We start from the raw sequence: 21,552 nt of genomic DNA on the forward strand, positions 1-21,552 counted from the left end.
CCCCTTTAGGCAGCACATAGATTCCCCCATGTTAGGCAGCACATAGTTAGAGCCCCCCTTTAGGCAGCACATAGTTAGAGCCTCCCTTTAGGCAACACATAGAGCTCCCTTTAGGCAGCACATATTTAGATCCCCCCTTTAGGCAGCACATAGATTCCCCCATATTATGCAGCATATAGATTCCCCCATATTAGGCAGCACATATTTAGAGCCCCCCTTTAGGCAGCACATAGTTAGAGCCCCCCTTTAGGCAGCACATAGTGGGATTTGAACCCACTGCAAGTCAGCAGTGCTAACCTCTGAGCCACCATGCTACCCTTACCATACATGTAATATGCACGGTTGCTAAAATGGACAGAGATGTCAGCAGAGAGTACCAGAAAAATTAGGCATGTACACATGGCTCAAAAATTTGGTATTGTTGCAGCCGCAGCTGTAGCAGCGCCCAGACAAATTGCGGCAGCATAAAAAGTGCAGCACCAGAGGCCAGAAAAATTAGGCATGAACACATGGCTGAAAAATAAGAACAAGCGCATATTCAAGAGTCCAGAAGACTCTATAATGCAGGACGGAGAAACGGACAAAGAAATTATTTTCTAAATAAAAATTTTCATCAAATAAAGAAACAGAGTTCATCCCTCTCTGTATTTTATTTTTGAAAATTTAAGTTTAAAAATGACACGCAAAAAGCGTTCCTTGGTGTAATGGTTAGTACTCTGTAAAATTCAAGTTTAAATTATCAGAAAGTCCAGAAGACTCTATGATGCCGGACGGAAATCACAGAGAAATCCTTTTCCAAATAAAAATTTTTATCAAATCAAGATGAAAGCAGCGGCCAGAAAAATTGCAGCAGCAGAAAAAGTGCAGCACCAGAGGCCAGAAAAATTAGGCATGTACACATGGCTGAAATATAAGAACAAGCACATATCCAAGAGTCCAGAAGGCTCTATAATGCAGAACGGAGAAACAGACAAAGAAATTATTTTCTAAATAAAATTTTTCATCAAATAAAGAAACAGAGTTCTTCCCTCTCTGTATTTTACTTTTGAAAATTTAAGTTAAAAAATCACACGCAACAAGCATTCCTTTGTGTAATGGTTAGTACTCCATGGTCGTGTAGGAACGCCTGAAATGGCCACACACCTTCCTGGACTGCTTCAGGACATCCTGTAAGTCTGGGTACTTGAGCACAAAGCGTTGTACAATGCACGGCACATGTGTCAACTTGCCCAACCTCAATGCCGCCAACAAATTTGTTCCATTGTCACAAACCACCTTGCCGATCTCCAGTTGGTGCGGAGTCAGCCACTGGTCCACCTGTGCGTTCAGGGCCCACAGGAGCGCTGGTGCGGTGTGACTCTCCGCTTTGAGGCAAGTCAACCCCAAGATGGCATGACACTGCCGTATCCGGGATGTGGAATAGCACCTGGGGAGCTGGGGGGGTGCCGGTGATGTGGAGTAAGACGCAGCAGTGGAAGAGGACTCGGCCGAGGAGGTTATGGAAGAGGATGGAGTAGGAGGAGTAGAGGAGGTGGCAGCAGGCCTGCCTGCAAGTCGTGGCGGTGTCACCAACTTCTCTGCAGAGCCACGCATTCCATGCTTGGCAGCCGTCACCAGGTTTACCCAATGTGCAGTGTAGGTGATATACCTGCCCTGACCATGCTTTGCAGACCAGGTATCAGTGGTCAGATGGACCCTTGCCCCTACACTGTGTGCTAAACATGCCATAATTTCCTTTTGCACACTGGAGTAAAGGTTGGGGATTGCATTTTGTGCAAAAAAAATTCGTCCGGGTACCTTCCACTGCGGTGTCCCAATGGCTACAAATTTTTTAAAGGCCTCAGACTCCACCAGCTTGTATGGTAAAAGCTGGCGGGTTAGCAGTTCCGACAAGCCAGCTGTCAGACACCGGGCTAGGGGGGGACTTTGAGACATTGTCTTCTTGCGCTCAAACATCTCCTTGACAGACACCTGACTGTGGGCAGATGAGCAGGAACTGCTCAAGGCGAGAGACGGAGAGGCGGATGGTTGAGAGGGGGCAAGGAGGGCAGCAGTGGTTGACCTGGCTGAAGATGCTGGACCAGGAGGAGGATGGCGGCTTTGACTTTGTGTGCTGCTTGTACTGACGTGTTGATCCCATAGGCATTTGTGATGTGACATCATGTGCCTTCGCAAAGCAGTTGTGCTTAGTGTCACGATGCCGGCTGGCAGGAGGTGGATCCTCTGTGCCAGAGAGGGATTGGCGTGGACCGTGCTAGTGGACGGGTTCTAAGTCACTACTGGTATTCACCAGAGCCCGCCGCAAAGCGGGATGGTCTTGCTGCGGCAGTAGTGACCAGGTCGTATCCACTAGCAACGGCTCAACTTCTCTGACTGCTGAAGATAGGCGCGGTACAAGGGAGTAGACAGAAGCAAGGTCGGACGTAGCAGAAGGTCGGGGCAGGCAGCAAGGATCGTAGTCAGGGGCAACGGCAGGAGGTCTGGAACACAGGCTAGGAACACACAAGGGAACGCTTTCACTAGGCACAAGGGCAACAAGATCCGGCGAGGGAGTGCAGGGGAAGTGAGGTATATATATGGAGTGCACAGGTGAACACACTAATTAGAACCACTGCGCCAATCAGCGGCGCAGTGGCCCTTTAAATCGCAGAGACCCGGCGCGCGCGCGCCCTAAGGAGCGGGGCCGCGCGCGCCGGGACAGGACCGACGGAGAGCGAGTCAGGTACAGGAGCCGGGGTGCGCATCGCGAGCGGGCGCCACCCGCATCGCGAATCGCATCCCGGCTGGAGGCAGTATCGCAGCGCACCCGGTCAGTGGATCTGACCGGGGCGCTGCAGTAACGAGAGTGTAGCGAGCGCTCCGGGGAGGAGCGGGGACCCGGAGCGCTCGGCGTAACAGTACCCCCCCCCTTGGGTCTCCCCCTCTTCTTTGAGCCTGAGAACCTGAGGACCAGACTTTTATCTAGGATATTGTCCTCAGGTTCCCAGGATCTCTCTTCAGGACCACAGCCCTCCCAGTCAACCAGGAAAAAGGTTTTCCCTCTGACCTTTTTGGAGGCCAGTATCTCCTTTACAGAAAAGATGTCCGAAGAACCGGAGACAGGAGTGGGAGAAATAAGTTTAGGAGAGAAACGGTTGAGGATGAGTGGTTTAAGAAGAGAGACATGAAAGGCATTAGGAATACGAAGAGAAGGAGGAAGAAGAAGTTTGTAAGAGACAGGGTTAATCTGGCACAAAACTTTGAAAGGACCAAGATAGCGTGGTCCCAATTTGTAGCTGGGAACACGGAAGCGGACATATTTAGCGGAGAGCCATACCTTGTCTCCGGGAGAAAAAATGGGGGGAGCTCTTCTTTTCTTATCAGCAATCTTCTTCATGCGTGATGAAGCCTGTAAGAGAGAATTTTGGGTCTCTTTCCATATGGTGGAAAGATCACGAGTTATTTCATCCACAGCGGGCAAACCAGAGGGCAAGGGAGTAGGGAGGGGGGGAAGAGGGTGACGGCCGTACACCACGAAAAATGGGGATTTGGAAGAAGATTCAGAGACTCTGAAGTTATACGAGAATTCGGCCCATGGTAGAAGATCTGCCCAGTCATCCTGGCGGGAGGAAACAAAATGCCGTAAATAATCGCCCAGGACCTGGTTAATTCTTTCTACTTGCCCATTGGATTGAGGATGATAAGCAGAAGAAAAGTTTAATTTAATCTTGAGTTGTTTACAGAGAGCCCTCCAGAATTTTGACACGAATTGGACGCCTCTATCCGAGACGATCTGCGTGGGCAACCCGTGAAGACGAAAAATTTGTACAAAAAATTGTTTTGCCAACTGAGGCGCTGAAGGAAGACCAGGAAGAGGAATAAAATGTGCCATCTTGGAAAATCGATCAACGACCACCCAAACAACAGTGTTGCCACGGGATGGGGGTAAGTCTGTAATAAAGTCCATACCAATCAGAGACCAAGGCTGTTCGGGGACAGGCAGAGGGTGAAGGAGACCAGCAGGCTTCTGGCGAGGAGTCTTGTCCCGGGCACAGACAGTGCAGGCCCGCACAAAATCAACAACATCCGTCTCCAGAGTCGGCCACCAATAGAAACGAGAGATGAGTTGCACGGATTTTTTGATGCCCGCATGGCCTGCGAGATGGGAGGAGTGACCCCATTTGAGGATTCCGAGGCGTTGGCGTGGAGAGACGAAGGTCTTCCCTGGAGGAGTTTGCCTGATGGAGGCTGGAGAAGTGGAGATCAGGCAGTCAGGAGGAATGATGTGTTGCGGAGAGAGCTCTACTTCCGAGGCATCCGAGGAACGAGAGAGAGCATCGGCCCTGATGTTCTTATCGGCAGGGCGAAAGTGAATTTCAAAATTAAACCGGGCAAAGAACAGAGACCACCTGGCCTGGCGAGGATTCATCCGTTGGGCAGACTGGAGATAGGAGAGATTCTTGTGATCGGTGTAAATAATAACTGGAAATTTAGATCCCTCCAGCAGATGCCTCCATTCCTCAAGTGCTAATTTAATGGCCAGTAGCTCTCGATCCCCGATGGAGTAGTTCCTCTCCGCCGGAGAGAAGGTCCTAGAAAAAAAACCACAGGTAACAGCATGCCCGGAAGAATTTTTTTGTAGAAGAACCGCTCCAGCTCCTACTGAGGAGGCATCAACCTCCAATAGGAAGGGTTTAGATGGGTCAGGTCTGGAGAGCACGGGAGCAGAAGAAAAGGCCGACTTGAGCCGTTTAAAGGCGTCTTCCGCTTGAGGAGACCAGGACTTAGGATTGGCATTCTTCTTGGTTAAAGCCACGATAGGAGCCACAATGGTGGAAAAATGTGGAATAAATTGTCTGTAATAATTGGCGAACCCCAAAAAACGTTGGATAGCACGGAGTCCGGAGGGGCGTGGCCAATCTAAGACGGCAGAGAGTTTGTCTGGATCCATTTGTAGTCCCTGGCCAGAGACCAAGTATCCTAGGAAAGGAAGAGATTGACATTCAAACAGACATTTCTCCATTTTGGCATAAAGTTGATTGTCACGAAGTCTCTGAAGAACCATGCGGACATGCTGGCGGTGTTCTTCTAGGTTGGCAGAAAAAATCAGAATATCGTCCAGATACACAACAACACAGGAATATAAGAGATCACGAAAAATTTCATTAACAAAGTCTTGGAAGACGGCAGGGGCGTTGCACAGGCCAAAGGGCATGACCAGATACTCAAAGTGTCCATCTCTAGTGTTAAATGCCGTTTTCCATTCATCCCCCTCCCTGATGCGGATGAGATTATAAGCACCTCTTAAGTCCAGTTTGGTAAAGATGTGGGCACCTTGGAGGCGATCAAAGAGTTCAGAGATAAGAGGTAGAGGGTAGCGGTTCTTTACCGTGATTTTATTAAGACCGCGGTAGTCAATGCAAGGACGTAGGGAGCCATCTTTTTTGGACACAAAGAAAAATCCAGCTCCGGCAGGAGAGGAGGATTTGCGGATAAACCCCTTTTTTAAATTTTCCTGGATGTACTCAGACATAGCAAGAGTCTCTGGGGCGGACAGAGGATAAATTCTGCCCCGGGGTGGAGTAGTGCCCGGGAGGAGGTCAATAGGACAGTCATAAGGCCTGTGAGGAGGTAGAGTCTCAGCTTGTTTTTTGCAAAACACATCAGCAAAGTCCATATAGGCCTTAGGGAGACCGGTTACAGGGGGAACCACAGGGTCACGGCAGGGAGTACTGGGAACCGGTTTAAGGCAGTCCTTGAAACAAGAGGTACCCCAGCTCTTGATCTCCCCCGTGGACCAATCCAGGGTTGGGGAATGGCGTTGGAGCCACGGTAGTCCAAGGAGAATTTCGGAAGTGCAATTGGGGAGGACCAAGAACTCAATTTTTTCTTGATGAGGTCCGATGCACATTAGAAGGGGCTCCGTGCGGTAACGTATGGTACAGTCCAATCTTTCATTGTTAACACAATTGATGTAGAGGGGCCTGGCGAGACTGGTTACCGGGATGTTGAAACTGTTGATGAGAGAGGCCAAAATAAAGTTTCCTGCAGATCCGGAATCCAAGAAGGCCATAGTAGAGAAGGAGAAGGTAGATGCAGATATCCGCACAGGCACAGTAAGACGTGGAGAAGCAGAGTAGACATCAAGGACTGTCTCACTTTTGTGTGGAGTCTGCGTGCGTCTTTCCAGGCGGGGAGGACGGATAGGACAATCCTTCAGGAAGTGTTCGGTACCGGCACAGTACAGGCAGAGATTCTCCATGCGGCGTCGTGTCCTCTCTTGAGGTGTCAGGCGAGACCGGTCAACTTGCATAGCCTCCACGGCGGGAGGCACAGGAACGGATTGCAGAGGACCAGAGGAGAGAGGAGCCGGGGAGAGAAAATGCCTCGTGCGAACAAAGTCCATATCCTGGCGGAGCTCCTGACGCCTTTCGGAAAAACGCATGTCAATGCGAGTGGCAAGATGAATGAGTTCATGTAGATTAGCAGGAATTTCTCGTGCGGCCAGAACATCTTTAATGTTGCTGGATAGGCCTTTTTTAAAGGTCGCGCAGAGGGCCTCATTATTCCAGGATAGTTCAGAAGCAAGAGTACGGAATTGTATGGCGTACTCGCCAACGGAAGAATTACCCTGGACCAGGTTCAGCAGGACAGTCTCAGCGGAGGAGGCTCGGGCAGTTTCCTCAAAGACACTACGAATTTCCGAGAAGAAGGAGTGTACAGAGGCAGTGACGGGGTCATTGCGGTCCCAGAGCGGTGTGGCCCATGACAGAGCTTTTCCAGACAGAAGGCTGACTACGAAAGCCACCTTAGACCTTTCAGTAGGAAACTGGTCCGACATCATCTCCAAGTGCAGAGAACATTGTGAAAGAAAGCCACGGCAAAACTTAGAGTCCCCATCGAATTTATCCGGCAAGGATAGTCGTAGGCCTGAAGCGGCCACTCGCTGCGGAGGAGGTGCAGGAGCTGGCGGAGGAGATGATTGCTGAAGCTGTGGTAGTAGCTGCTGTAGCATCACGGTCAGTTGAGACAGCTGGTGGCCTTGTTGCGCTATCTGTTGTGACTGCTGGGCGACCACCGTGGTGAGGTCAGCGACAACTGGCAGAGGTACTTCAGCGGGATCCATGGCCGGATCTACTGTCACGATGCCGGCTGGCAGGAGGTGGATCCTCTGTGCCAGAGAGGGATTGGCGTGGACCGTGCTAGTGGACCGGTTCTAAGTCACTACTGGTATTCACCAGAGCCCGCCGCAAAGCGGGATGGTCTTGCTGCGGCGGTAGTGACCAGGTCGTATCCACTAGCAACGGCTCAACCTCTCTGACTGCTGAAGATAGGCGCGGTACAAGGGAGTAGACAGAAGCAAGGTCGGACGTAGCAGAAGGTCGGGGCAGGCAGCAAGGATCGTAGTCAGGGGCAACGGCAGGAGGTCTGGAACACAGGCTAGGAACACACAAGGGAACGCTTTCACTAGGCACAAGGGCAACAAGATCCGGCGAGGGAGTGCAGGGGAAGTGAGGTATATATATGGAGTGCACAGGTGAACACACTAATTAGAACCACTGCGCCAATCAGCGGCGCAGTGGCCCTTTAAATCGCAGAGACCCGGCGCGCGCGCGCCCTAAGGAGCGGGGCCGCGCGCGCCGGGACAGGACCGACGGAGAGCGAGTCAGGTACGGGAGCCGGGGTGCGCATCGCGAGCGGGCGCCACCCGCATCGCGAATCGCATCCCGGCTGGAGGCAGTATCGCAGCGCACCCGGTCAGTGGATCTGACCGGGGCGCTGCAGTAACGAGAGTGTAGCGAGCGCTCCGGGGAGGAGCGGGGACCCGGAGCGCTCGGCGTAACACTTAGGTGGGTATTGGACTTCCCACAATTCAGTTTCTTCTGGCACAGGTTGCAAATGGCCTCGCTGTTGTCAGAGGCAGACACACAAAAAAAATGCCACACTGCTGAGCTCTGCGATGACGGCATTCTGGTAGTGGCAACAGCATGCGTTGATTGGCGTCCCGTCTGGCTGACCCCGGGTGCCGATGCATGCTGTCTGACTGTGCCACTAGCTCCTTGCGACGACCTCCCCCTGCTTCCAACTCGTCTCCTCCTCCTCTCTGTCTCCCCATCTGAACTTTCCCCCTCTTCTTCTTTTCTAGCAGGCACCCACGTGGCATCCACGGACACATCGTCATCATCAACACCTTCACCGCTATCTGACACCTCAATAAAGGAAGCAGCAGCGGGTACAACATCATCATCATACCGTATGTCAATGTATGTAATGCTGCCTGACTGAGACATATCCCTGTTAACTACATCCTCTGGCAATAATGGTTGCGCATCACTCATGTCTTCAAACTGATGTGTAAATAACTCCTCTGACGGATCAAGTAAAGCTGTGGTGCTAGTGTTGGTGGTGGTGGCAGGTGGGCAAGTGGTAGCATGAGAGGTACCCGAAACTAAGCTAGAGGAGGAGAAGGATGGTGCGTCAAGGTTCCGAGCGGAAGCTGTAGTAAATTGGGTGTCTTGTGATAGCCAGTCAACTAAGTCCTCAGAACTTTGGGGGTTCAGGGTACGTGGCCTCTGAACACTGGCCATTCCAGGGCCAAAGGGAATCCCAGCACCACGAAGGCCCCTGCGGGGTAGCCTTCCTCTGCCTGTCATTTTTTTGGTTAAATTTGCACAAGTGTCACACCAAATGTGATTTGCACTAGGGTGACACAATTTGCCCTGCAGGCAAAAAAACTGGTAACTTTGAAGTGAACTGACAGTGACGACTGGTTTTATTTAACAGCCAAAAAAGGTATTTTTTTTTTTAATTTGCACAACTGTCACATCTAATGTGATTTGCACTAGGGTGACACAATTTGCCCTGCAGGCAAAAAAAACTGGCAACTGTGACGTGAACTGACAGTGACGACTGGTTTTATTTAACAGCCAAAAACTTATTATTTTTTTTAATTTGCACAAATGTCACACCTAATGTGATTTGCACTACGGTGACAAAATTTGCCCTGCAGGCAAAAAAACTGGCAACTGTGACGTGAACTGTGAACTGACAGTGACGACTGGTTTTATTTAACAGCCAAAAAGGTATTTTTTTTTTTAATTTGCACAACTGTCACACCTAATGTGATTTGCACTAGTGTGACAATGAGCAAAAAAGCTTGCCAGCGGAGTTCCCCTTTTAAGCAGTGGTCCCCAACCAGGGTGCCTCCAGCTGTTGCAAAACATGCATACTGATATATTTCAGCCCTTTAAATACTGTAGTAGTTAGTTGCTTTAAAGAAAAAAAGCTTGCCAGCGGAGTTCCCGTTTTATGCAGTGGTCCCCAACCAGGGTGCCTCAAGCTGTTGCAAAACACACGGACTGATATATTTCAGCCCTTTGAATACTGTAGTAGTTAGTTGCTTTAAAGAAAAAAAGCTTGCCAGCGGAGTTACGCTTTTAAGCAGTGGTCCCCAACCAGGGTGCCTCCAGCTGTTGCAAAACACACGGACTGATATCTTTCAGCCCTTTGAATACTGTAGTAGTTAGGTGCTTGAAGGAACTTAAGTTTTATACTGGAGTACCCCTTTTAACCAGCGGTTCCCTCCCAACCAGGGTGCCTCCAGCTGTTGCAAAACACACAGACTGATATCTTTCAGCCCTTTGAATACTGTAGTAGTTAGTTGCTTGAAGGAACTTAAGTTTTATACTGGAGTACCCCTTTTAACCAGCGGTTCCCTCCCAACCAGGGTGCCTCCAGCTGTTGCAAGACACACGGACTGATATCTTTCAGCCCTTTGAATGCTGTAGTAGTTAGATGATTGAAGGAACTTAAGTTTGATTCTGGAGTACCCCTTTTAACCAGCGGTTCCCTCCCAACCAGGGTGCCTCCAGCTGTTGCAAGACACACGGATTGATATCTTTCAGCCCTAAAAAGGGCTTTTTTGGGTGCTGTCCTTAAAGCAGATGTTACACTACTGCTTTAGAAGTAAACTGGACCCTGAATACACCACCTAGAAGCAACCTAGCTATCGCTCTCCCTATACAGCAGGAGCAGCTTCTCTGACCCTCCACTTCCTAAGCCTGCAGCATGCTGAATGAGGGTAAAATGGCGTCCGTGCAAGAGGTAGGAGGGTCTGGAAGGGAGGGACTGCTGCTGATTGGCTGTAATGTGTCTGCTGACTCTGACTCACAGGGTCAAAGTTTACTGCAATGTTAAAGTATAGGGGGCGGATAAAACTTCACATATGTTCGCCCGGCGATGCGAACGCGGACATGCTAAATTTGCCGGGAACTGTTCGCCGGCGAACAATTCGCGACATCTCTACTCATAAATACTGAAAGGATTAAGATTTACAAATAATTTACAAATCTGTTTAACTTTCTGGAGTAAGTTGATATATAAAAAAAAGTTTTTTCCTGGATAACCCCTTTAAAAAAAAACATTTAATATGTACACGTTACTTTGCTGGTTTTAACTTTCTTCTATTGACTCATGGCATTCCTTCTTATTGACCCATGATTTCTCTTACCAGCCGGACTCATGGCATTCCTTGTTATTGACCGATGATTTCTCTTACCAGCTGGCTAATTACTTGCCTCTGCGACCCTGCATCCCCAGTTCTCTCCAACAGACCCGGTCCTGCGCTCTCTCGCAATGCCATCTTCCGTGTTCTGCACTGGACGCCTCCGTTCTGCTGCAAGAGAGACTTCCAGGCAGCATTGCAGGGCTTACCTACTTCCTTTCTGTCCGGCTCAACCTTTCTCCCAGCGCATGGAACCGCCGCGGCCGGGCATCCGCCTATCTCCTTCTGCAGGATCCCCACAACCCACTTCACCGGCACCACCTCCCCTGCTGGCCCCCCTCCGGGGATGACGCCGCAAGTCCGGGGCTCGGAGGGAGTTCCATTGGAGGAATGGAGCTGACGGAACCTACGTCATCCCATCACGTGATACACCCAGATTTTTACTTTATGTGGTATTTTAATCTTTATGCTATTGCCCTGGTGTTGAGGTAGTAGTGATGTCCCTCCTGACTGTGTCAGGATACCTCCCATAAAAATCGGCAGACACAAAAACACTGTACACTTTGACCTTGATGTACAAAAAAGTTATATACATTTTATTTCATTACGACAATTATAGCACATTAGCACAAGTGTTGACTTGTGCAGAATAGTAAGCAAAAATATGTTACTACAACAGGATATATATATATATATATATATATATATATATATATACCATTGTACCGCTCCACAGTCCAGGTACATTACAGAGTTCTTGGAAAAGAATCTCGGCAAAGAGCCGGGCACACCCTTATGAAATTGGTTGCAAAACTCTTGACAAGTTCGTCAGGTGCTGTACTTGAACGTTGCTGTAGAAACCTGAGACAACAAAAAATATTCTCACACAGAACACAATTAGTCTTTTCGACCAAAAGGGTAAAGTTACTTGACTAACAAGATGCTCCTCAACAGGGCATCTTTCCATCCCAGCCTCGCCGGTCGGTTTGCTTCCTAGGTTGTGACATGAACCTATGGCCACGAGACTGAGCCCCCTCCATGGGGTTGACATGTGTGTTCCTTGAGACATAGGACAAACAGGACTCGGTGATGGTTGAACTCACAGTGACCACCACCTGCACCGCAGCAGCTTGTGCCACTGGGAGATGTTGGTGCCTGGTGAACCGGCCAAACCTCCGCAACAGCTGGAGAAGGCCGAGGCACTTTGGATGGTGCCCGCTGATTAGGCCAAACTTCCTCAACCACAGGAGTAGGCCTGGGCACATCCTCAGATGACTCTGGCAGGTATCTTGCAGTCATAGCATGCGTCTCGGGCATGAATACCTTCTCTAGGGCGGTTCCTTTGATTTTCGGTGGCAGCAACCCAAAGGGATCTGCGTCCCAGTCATCCAAAGGGAAATAAGCAAATGGAATCTGAGTTGGATTCTTCGGACTGGTTACCGCAGCTGCCCACTCTCCTCTCATGCTCTGCACAATCCACAATCCCCCCGCTCTCAAAAGAATGCAGTCCCTCTGTACTGCCCGTCGATTGATTAGGATGGTTCCTCCATGACGGCAGTCCATAAGGGTGCCAAATCCTTATACCTTGTAAAACTTCTCCACCGTTCCAGGGGTGGCTCACCCTGGCGGGGATGCTCCAATTTTCTTATTTACAGGGCCTCCAGGGTTTTGGTGTTTTGTTGCTGCGCCTGTCGCACCTCAAATGGTAGCAGGTTGGCTCATACGTCATTATCTAAGCCCTGAGTCCCTCCACAATTTCAGCCACTTCAGCATCTCTTTTGGCCCTTTCTGAGCCAGAGGAACTGGGGGATGGGACTTCCCTGGCAGGGGAAGAAGGTGCTCCCTCATGTATTGCATCAAACTGGGCTCATTGCCAAATAACCACTTAGTAAAAGGTAGTGATGGTGGACGGACAACAGACTTCGGGGCCTGGGGGTTTGCTCAGTGCTAGGGGTGAAAGGAGAGGTAGAAAATGCGGCGTCAGCCAGGGTACTTGGCCCAGGACCCCAAGGTCTGGTGGTGAGGGGACAGCCTCACTGGCGATGATGCATCTGATGACTTGGATGTTTCCTCCTCTGGGGTTGCTGGCCAGTCCCCATCATCCTCTGGCAGTCGGACTAGGTGGCAGGCCTCCCCAGCCCCGAGGGAAAGACGTTGCAAGCGGTCAGCCAGTTCTTGGAACAGCTGCGCGGCAACTTGCCGGGCCTCCGGCGCCATCTTAGGACTCTCCACACGTCCGCTCACTTGTTCTGCAATGTTACTCCTCTCTGCTTCTTCCGGTATACTGTGTACCTCCGGCCGGGTGGTCCCTTTTATATTGGGCTCCAAGAAAATGGCCACCGGCTAGAAGGACATCAGCGGTGCAGCACTGACTTCCACTCCCCCGGCAACAAGGGGCAGATCTTCACAGTTCCACTTCGGCTAGGAGACAGCGACATGACTTCCATGCCCAGGGGCGTCATGTTGACATTTTTGTGCACTTTTCCGGCGCATGTTTAACCCGTTCAGGTACAGGCAATGCTGGATAACATAACATGTCTTCTGATCTTATTTTGAATATAGTTTTTGCGACTTTAGCAGTTATCAAAACAACACGCAGCAAACATTTCTTCACCTCCCCCTCTATTTCACAAGTGCCTCGGTTAAAACACATCTCAATGACAAAGTCCTGTACACTTTTTGGCTTCTGTCGTATCGGCATGCGATGTTTGCAAACAGCATTGGTCACAGTTCAGACTAGGGGGGAGGACTTGTGGCATATGGTGCACACCCGTATCCTGTTCATAGGACGCCACAAATTGTGGTATTGCATGGTGCATTGCAGGGCAGATGTTGTAACCCTTGGGGAAGATGTTATTAACCCCTTCTTGTCGTGACGCCAGGGCGTGGTTTAGCCTTAACCACCTGAAGGTAATACCGCTGGTCCTGGGCTAGGCAAAGGGGCAATGAAGACACTGACGCCAAGTTACGGACAACAGTAGCTGTACTGAGGGTAGAGAGGTGATACAGTCTATGCAGTACAGCCAATATCCCAAGGAGGTGACCAGTGACACATGAGGACCTTGTAGGCTTGCTGGGACTAGCAGTATGTAGAGACACTTTAGTACAGGCCACGGTGACTATATGGAAGACTTGCCTTGACTAACTTGACAGTTGACATGAAGATGACTTTGAGCTTACTTCAGCTGACTTTGTGGCTGCAGACTTTAGGCTTGATGCCTCCAATACTCTGGACACACTCTGAGACGTCTTGACTGAACTGGACCTCAGGAACAATAGCTAAGAGCTCCAAGAGAAAGATTGCAGCCCCTCCCCTGGTTTTTATAGGGGAGCTTAGCAAGGATCCTGTTATGGTCATGGCAGGTGGTGGATCCTCTGGGCCTGTGTGGATGATGACGTGAGCCGTGCCAGGGAGTGGAGTCTAAGGTGCCATTGGTTTTCACCAGAGCCCGCCGCAAAGCGGGATGGTCTTGCTGCGGCTGGCGGCATCCAGGTCGCTACCCCTGGCATGAATCGTCCACACAGGTAGCTGGGAGGTGGCTTGGCAAAGAAGGAGACTGGCAGGACGTGGCAAGATGGCAGTAGGTCAGGACAGGAACACAGGTGCAGGGTAGGAAGGTAGCAAGGAACAGGTACACAGTAACAGAGACACAGAACTTTCACTATGGCAATAGACAACCAAAGATCCATCAGGGAACCAAGGGAGGAGCTGATATTTAAGGACCAGGGTGCAGGTGTAGACACTTGACTAAATGAGCACTGGCCCTTTAAAAGTGAGAACTCCAGCGCGCGCACGCCCTAGGAGGCAAGGGCATGCGCATCGGGGCTGCAAGGACACGGAGGTGTGTGTGACGTGCTGGGATTCGCATGCAAGCGCATCCCGCAATGCAAATCCCAGCCCCGTGTCTGGCCAGAACGCAGATGTTACAGATCCCCTCTAATCTTGGGTCACTTGGGGGGGTCACCTGCCTCCTGGGTAACAAGCACATGGTATAATATTTAAAGAAACAGTACACTAGTAATACAAACATATATACAATAGGGGTTACACTGTAAGGGGGGCCTTGGGGACATGGGGGGACTCTGCCTGACAGGGCAGGAGAAATGTACAGGGACACACCATACCGTACTGGGCGACCACATATGTCTCTGCAATATTTTAGTTTATCCTTTTAAATAAATTAGCAAAGATTTCTAACATTCTGTTTTTACTTTGTCATTATGAGGTATTGAGTACAGAATGATGGGGGAAAACTTAACATAACAAAATGTGGAAAAAAAGGGAAAGGGTCTGAAGACTTTCTTAAAGCATTGTATATATGGTATTGCCACAATTGTAACATCCCAAGCTATCAATTTAACACTATTGTCAGTAACTACAGTAAACCATATGTATGTGGTTTAGATCTAAATTTTTTGCATTTATATGTCAATAAGGCACTCTGTGAGAAGAAGACACAGAAAAAGACAAGGGAAAGACTGCAGAATGTGTTCCTGTGTCTGCAAGCCCTGACTAGTGTTGGGCGCGAATATTCGCATTTCAAATTTTTATCACGAATATCTCAAATTCACAAATATTGCCAATATATTCGCTATATATTCGAAATTATGAATATTCCCTTTTTTCCTCCACATATGCGCATATCCGCATATGTGAATATTCGCATATTCGCATATGTGAATATTTGCATATTCCTTCTTTTCACTTGTGGGCCAATTAGAATGATGCAAATACACTTGTCAGAGGTTATCACCAACTTCCCTAGCAACCAATAGTAAAGTTGCCCACCCCCTCACTGTTTTCTTCCTCGAATATGCGAATATTCGCATATGTGAATATAACGAATACGCGAAATTAGCGAATACAGGACGAATTTTCGTCTATATATTTGAGAAATAACACAAATTCGAATATTGGCAATGCCGCTCATCACTAATCCTGACAGGGGACAGTACAGAGATCTCTCCCATGATCTATTTATACCCAGGACTGTATCTATAACAAGAGGGAATCCTCTACGTCTAGAGGAAAGAAGGTTTCTACACCAGCACAGACGGGGGTTCTTTACTGTAAGAGCAGTGAGACTGTGGAACTTTCTCCCCGTCATGGTGAACTCTATAAGAGCGTTTAAAAGGTGCCTGGATGCATTTTTGGAGAGTAATAACATTGCTGGTTATGGATTCTAGATCTATAGGGACAGAAGGTTGATTCAGTGATTTACTCTGACTGACTGACTGATATTTGGAGTCCGGAAGGAGTTTTTAGCTCTGAGATGAGGGTTTTTAGCCTTCCTCTGTATCATCTCCTTAGTAATATAGGTTGAACTTGATGGACTCTGGTCTTTTTACAACCTTATTAACTATGTTACTACAGTCATGGCCGTAAATGTTGGCACCCCTGAAATTTTTCAAGAAAATTAAGTATCTCTCACAGAAAAGGATTGAAGTAACACATGTTTTGCTATACAAATGTTTATTCCCTTTGTGTGTATTGGAACTAAACCAAAAAAGGGAGGAAAAAAAGCAAATTCGACATAATGTCACACCAAACTCCAAAAATGGTGTGGACAAAATTATTGGCACCCTCAACTTAATATATGGTTGCACGTCCTTTGGAAAGAATAACTTAAATCAGTTGCTTCTTATAACCATCAATAAGCTTCTTATACCTCTCAGCCGGAATGTTGGACCACTCTTACTTTGCAAACTGCTCCAGGTCTCTCTTATTGGAAGGGTGCCTTTTCCAAACAGCAATTTTAAGATCTCTCCACAGGTGTTCAATGGGATTTAGATCTGGACTCATGGCTGACCACTTTAGAACTCTCCAGCGCTTTGTTGCCATACATTTCTGGGGGCTTTTTGACGTATGTTTGGGGTCATTGTCCTGCTGGAAGACCCAAGCTTTCTGACACTGGGCTGTACAGTGCGACCCAAAATCTGTTGGTAATCCTCAGATTTCATGATGCCTTGTACACATTCAAGGAACCCAGTGCCAGAGGCAGCAAAACAACCCCAAAACATAATTGAACCTCCACTATATTTCACTGGAGATACTGTGTTCTTTTCTTTGTAGGCCTCATTCCGTTTTTGGTAAACAGTAGAATGATGTGCTTTACCAAAAAGCTCTATCTTGATCTCATCTGTCCACAAGACATTTTCCCAGAAGGATTTTGGCTTACTCAAGTTTTGGCAAAATATAGTCTTGCTTTTTTATGTCTCTGTGTCAGCAGTGGGGTCCTCCTGGGTCTCCTGCCCATTTCATTTCATTTAAATGTCGACATATAGTTCCGTTGACACTGATGCTCCCTGAGCCTGCAGGACAGCTCGAATATCTTTGGAACTTGTTTGGGGCTGCTTATCCACCATCCGGACTATCCTGCGTTGACACCTTTTATAAATTTTTCTCTTCCGTCCATGCCCAGGGAGGTTAGCTACAGTGCCATGGGTTGCAAACTTCTTGATAATGTTGCGCACTGTGGACAAAGGCAAATCTAGATCTCTGAAGATGGACTTGCAACCTTGAGATTGTTGATATTTTTCCACAAATTTGGTTCTCAAGTCCTCAGACAGTTCTCTTCTCTTTCTGTTGTCCATACTTAGTGTGGCACACACAGATACACAATGCAAAGACTAAGTGAACTTCTCTCCTTTTCCTGCTTTCAGGTGAGATTTTTATATTGCCCACACCTGTTACTTGCCCCAGGTGAGTTTAACCCCTTAATGACCAAGTACGTATATTTACGTCCTTGGTCGGCTCCCGCGATATAACGTGACCCCGTGTCATATCGGGTCGGTCCCGGCATGTATCTGAAGCCGGGACCCGGGGCTAATAGCGCGGCAGCGATCGCAGTGTCACGCGCTATTAACCCTTTAGATGCGGCGTTCAAAGTTGAACACCGCGTCTGAAACGAAAGTAAACGCTTCCCGGCTGCTCAGTGGGGCTGATCGGGACAACCGCAGAGAAAATGCAGTGTCCCGATCAGCTGGGATGCTAGCGGAGGTCCTCTTACCTTCCTCCAGCGCATCCTTTCAGTGATTGCTCCAAGCCTGAGATGCAGGCTTGAGCAATCGACCGCCGATAACACTGATCAATGCAAAGCTGTGGCTTTGCAGTGAACAGTGTAAAAGATAAACGTATGTGGTATCGCCGCGTGAGTAAATTAAAGTCCAAACTATAAAAATATATCATTAATTAAACCGCACGGTCAATGGCGTACGCGCAAAACAATTCCAAAGTCCAAAATAACATATTTTTGGTCACTTTTTATATAATGAAAAATGAATAAAAAGCGATCAAAAAGTCAGATCAATACAAAAATGGTACCGCTAAAAACTTAAAAACTTCAGATCACAGCGCAAAAAATGAGCCCTCATACCTGCCTCCCATATGCAGTAAAATAAAAAGTTATAGGGGTCAGAAAATGACAATTTTAAACGTATACATTTTCCTGCATGTAGTTATGATTTTTTCCAGAAGTACGACAAAATCAAACCTATATAAGTAGGGTATAATTTTAATTGTATGGACCTACAGAATAAAGAGAAGGTGTCATGTTTACTGAAAAAGGTACTACGTAGAAACGGAAGCCCCCAAAATTACAAAATGGCGTTTTTTCATCAATTTCATCGCACAATGATTTTTTTTCCCGTTTCGCTGTAGATTTTTGGGTAAAATGACTGACGTCACTGCAACGTAGAATTGGTGGCGCAAAAAATAAGCCATAATATGGATTTTTAGGTGCAAAATTGAAAGGGTTATGATTTTTAAAAGGTGAGGAGGAAAAAACAAAAGTGCAAAAATGGAAAAACCCGTGGTCCTTAACCCCTTAAGGACATAGGGCGTATCCATACGCCCCCGTTTCCAAGTCCTTAAGGACCGAGGGCGTATGGATACGCCCTGAGCACTTCTGGCCCCCGCCGCTAGCCGGAGGGGAGCCGGGGCCGGATGCCTGCTGAAATCGTTCAGCAGGCATCCTGGCATATCGCCCAGGGGGGTCATTATGTCCCCCCATGTCGGCGATTGCCGCAGATCGCTGGACAATTCAGTCCGGCGATCTGCGGCGGATTCCGGGTCAATCGGGTCTCCAGTGACCCGATGACCCGGAATTACTGGCTGATTGGGGCCGTCAGAGACGGCCCCGAACAGCCAGAGCCAACAGGGGTGAGGTGGCACTGGTGCCACCTCACGATCGCCCTGATTCGTCGGCCGACCAATCAGGGCGCCTGCTGCGGGTGTCACTCCCGCAACCCGCTCCGCCCCTCTTCCGGAGGACGTGAGCGGGTGCGGGAAGACGACCCCCGGTGCTGGGGACCCCGATCCCCGGCGTCCCTGTTGGGATCGGGGCCCCAGGAGCGACGGTGGCGGCGAGGGACTGACCTGTGCGGCGGCATCATGGAGCAGCAGCAGGAGGTGCAAAAAGGGCATGCTGGGAGCTGTAGTTACGCAACAGCAGGAGGCAGACCACCACAACTCCCAGCATGCCCTTATGGGCATGCTGGGACTTGTAGTTTTGCAACAGCTGGAGGCACATTCTTTCTATGGAAAAGTGTACCTTCAGCTGTTGTATAACTACAACTCCCAGCTTGCACAATCAGCTAAAGTGCATGCTGGGAGTTGTAGTGGTGCATCTGGTGGTTGCATAACTACAACTCCCAGCATGCCCGTTGGCTGTCGGTGACTGCTGAGAGTTGTAGTTTTGCAACAGCTGAAGGCGCACTGAGTTAAGTAGCAAACCAGTGTGTCTCCAGCTGTTGCATAACTACAATCCCCAGCATCCCCAGCCAATGTAGTATGCCTCCGGCTGTTGCATAACTACAAGACCCAGCATGCCCTTCCGCTGTCTGTACATGCTGGGGGTTGTAGCTTTTGCAACAGCTGAAGGCACACTGGTTGCAAAACACTGAGTTTGTTACCAAACTCGGTGTTTCACAACCTGTGTGTCTCCAGCTGTTGCAAAACTACAACTCCCAGCATGCACTGATAGACCGTACATGCTGGGAATTGTAGTTTTGCAACAGCTGGAGGTATTCCCCCCCCTCCCCCCCATGTGAACGTACAGGGTACACTCACATGGGCGGAGGATTACAGTAAGTATCCGGCTGCAAGTTTGAGTTGCGGTAAATTTTCTGCCGCTGCTCAAACTGCCAGCGAGAAACTACTGTGAACCCCCGCCCGTGCGACTGTACCCTAAAAACGCTACACTACACTAACACAAAATAAAATAAAAAGTAAAAAACACTACATATACACATACCCCTACACAGCCCCCCTCCCCAATAAAAATGAAAAACGTCTGGTACGCCACTGTTTCCAAAACGGAGCCTCCAGCGGTTGCAAAACTACAACTCCCAGCATCCACTGATAGACCGTACATGCTGGGAGTTGTAGTTTTGCAACAGCTGGATGTTCCCCCCCCCCCCCCCCATGTGAACGTACGGGTACACTCACATGGGCGGAGGATTACAGTAAGTATCCGGCTGCAAGTTTTTAGCTGCGGCAAATTTTCTGCTGCAGCTCAAGCTGCCAGCGAGAAACTACTGTGAACCCCCGCCCGTGCGACTGTACCCTAAAAACACTAACTAACACAAAATAAAAAGTAAAAAACACTACATATACACATACCCCTACACAGCCCCCCTCCCCAATAAAAATGAAAAACGTCTGGTACGCCACTGTTTCCAGAACGGAGCCTCCAGCTGTTGCAAACAACTACTCCCAGTATTGCCAGATAGCCACTGACTGTCTAGGCATGCTGGGAGTTTTACAACAGCTGGAGGCACCCTGTTTGGGAATCACTGGTGTAGAATACCCCTATGTCCACCCCTATGCAAGTCCCTAATTTAGGCCTCAAATGCACATGGCGCTCTCACTTTGGAGCCCTGTCGTATTTCAAGGCAACAGTTTAGGGTCACATATGGGGTATCGCCGTACTCGAGAGAAATTGGGGTTCAAATTTTGGGGGGATTTTCTGCTATTACCCTTTTTAAAAATGTAAAATTTTTGGGAAAACAAGCATTTTAGGTAAAAAAAATTATTTTTTTTTTACATATACAAAAGTCATGAAACACCTGTGGGGTATAAAGGTTCACTTAACCCCTTGTTACGTTCCCCGAGGGGTCTAGTTTCCAAAATGGTATGCCATGTGTTTTTTTTTTTGCTGTCCTGGCACCATAGGGGCTTCCGAAATGCGGCATGCCCCCAGAGCAAAATTTGCTTTCAAAAAGCCAAATGTGACTCCTTCTCTTCTGAGACCTGTAGTGCGCCAGCAGAGCACTTTTCATCCCCATATGGGGTGTTTTCTGAATCGGGAGAAATTGGGCTTCAAATTTTGGGGGGTATTTTCTGCTATTACCCTTTTTAAAAATGTAAAAATTTTGGGAAACCAAGCATTTTAGGTAAAAAAAAAAAATTTTTTCACATATGCAAAAGTCGTGAAACACCTGTAGGGTATTAAGGTTCACATTACCCCTTGTTACGTTACCCGAGGGGTCTAGTTTCCAAAATGGTATGCCATGTGTTTTTTTTTTTTGCTGTTCTGGCACCATAGGGGCTTCCTAAATGCGGCATGCCCCCAGAGCAAAATTTGCTTTCAAAAAGCCAAATGTGACTCCTTCTCTTCTGAGACCTGTAGTGTGCCAGCAGAGCACTTTTCATCCCCATATGGGGTGTTTTCTGAATCGGGAGAAATTGGGCTTCAAATTTTGGGGGGTATTTTCTGCTATTACCCTTTTTAAAAATGTAAAAATTTTGGGAAACCAAGCATATTAGGTAAAAAAATTAAATTTTTTTACATATGCAAAAGTCGTGAAACACCGGTAGGGTATTAAGGTTCACATTACCCCTTGTTACGTTCCCCGAGGGGTCTAGTTTCCAAAATGGTATGCCATGTGATTTTTTTTTGCTGTTCTGGCACCATAGGGGCTTCCTAAATGCGGCATGCCCCCTTAGCAAAATTTGCTTTCAAAAAGCCAAATGTGACTCCTTCTCTTCTGAGACCTGTAGTGCGCCAGCAGAGCAATTTTCACCCCCATATGGGGTGTTTTCTGAATCAGGAGAAATTGGGTTTCAA

The 21,552-nt window shown here is 48.4% G+C and overlaps 1 protein-coding gene across 13 annotated transcripts in view; it reads right to left on the reverse strand.

Moving 5' to 3' along the window:
* Positions 1-21,552, reverse strand: part of SLC24A1 (solute carrier family 24 member 1) — a 143,909-nt gene that overhangs the window by 120,136 nt on the left and 2,221 nt on the right. The window lies entirely within an intron of this gene.

Source organism: Hyla sarda, chromosome 4, assembly GCF_029499605.1.
Source record: "Hyla sarda isolate aHylSar1 chromosome 4, aHylSar1.hap1, whole genome shotgun sequence".
NCBI classification, from domain to species: domain Eukaryota; kingdom Metazoa; phylum Chordata; class Amphibia; order Anura; family Hylidae; genus Hyla; species Hyla sarda.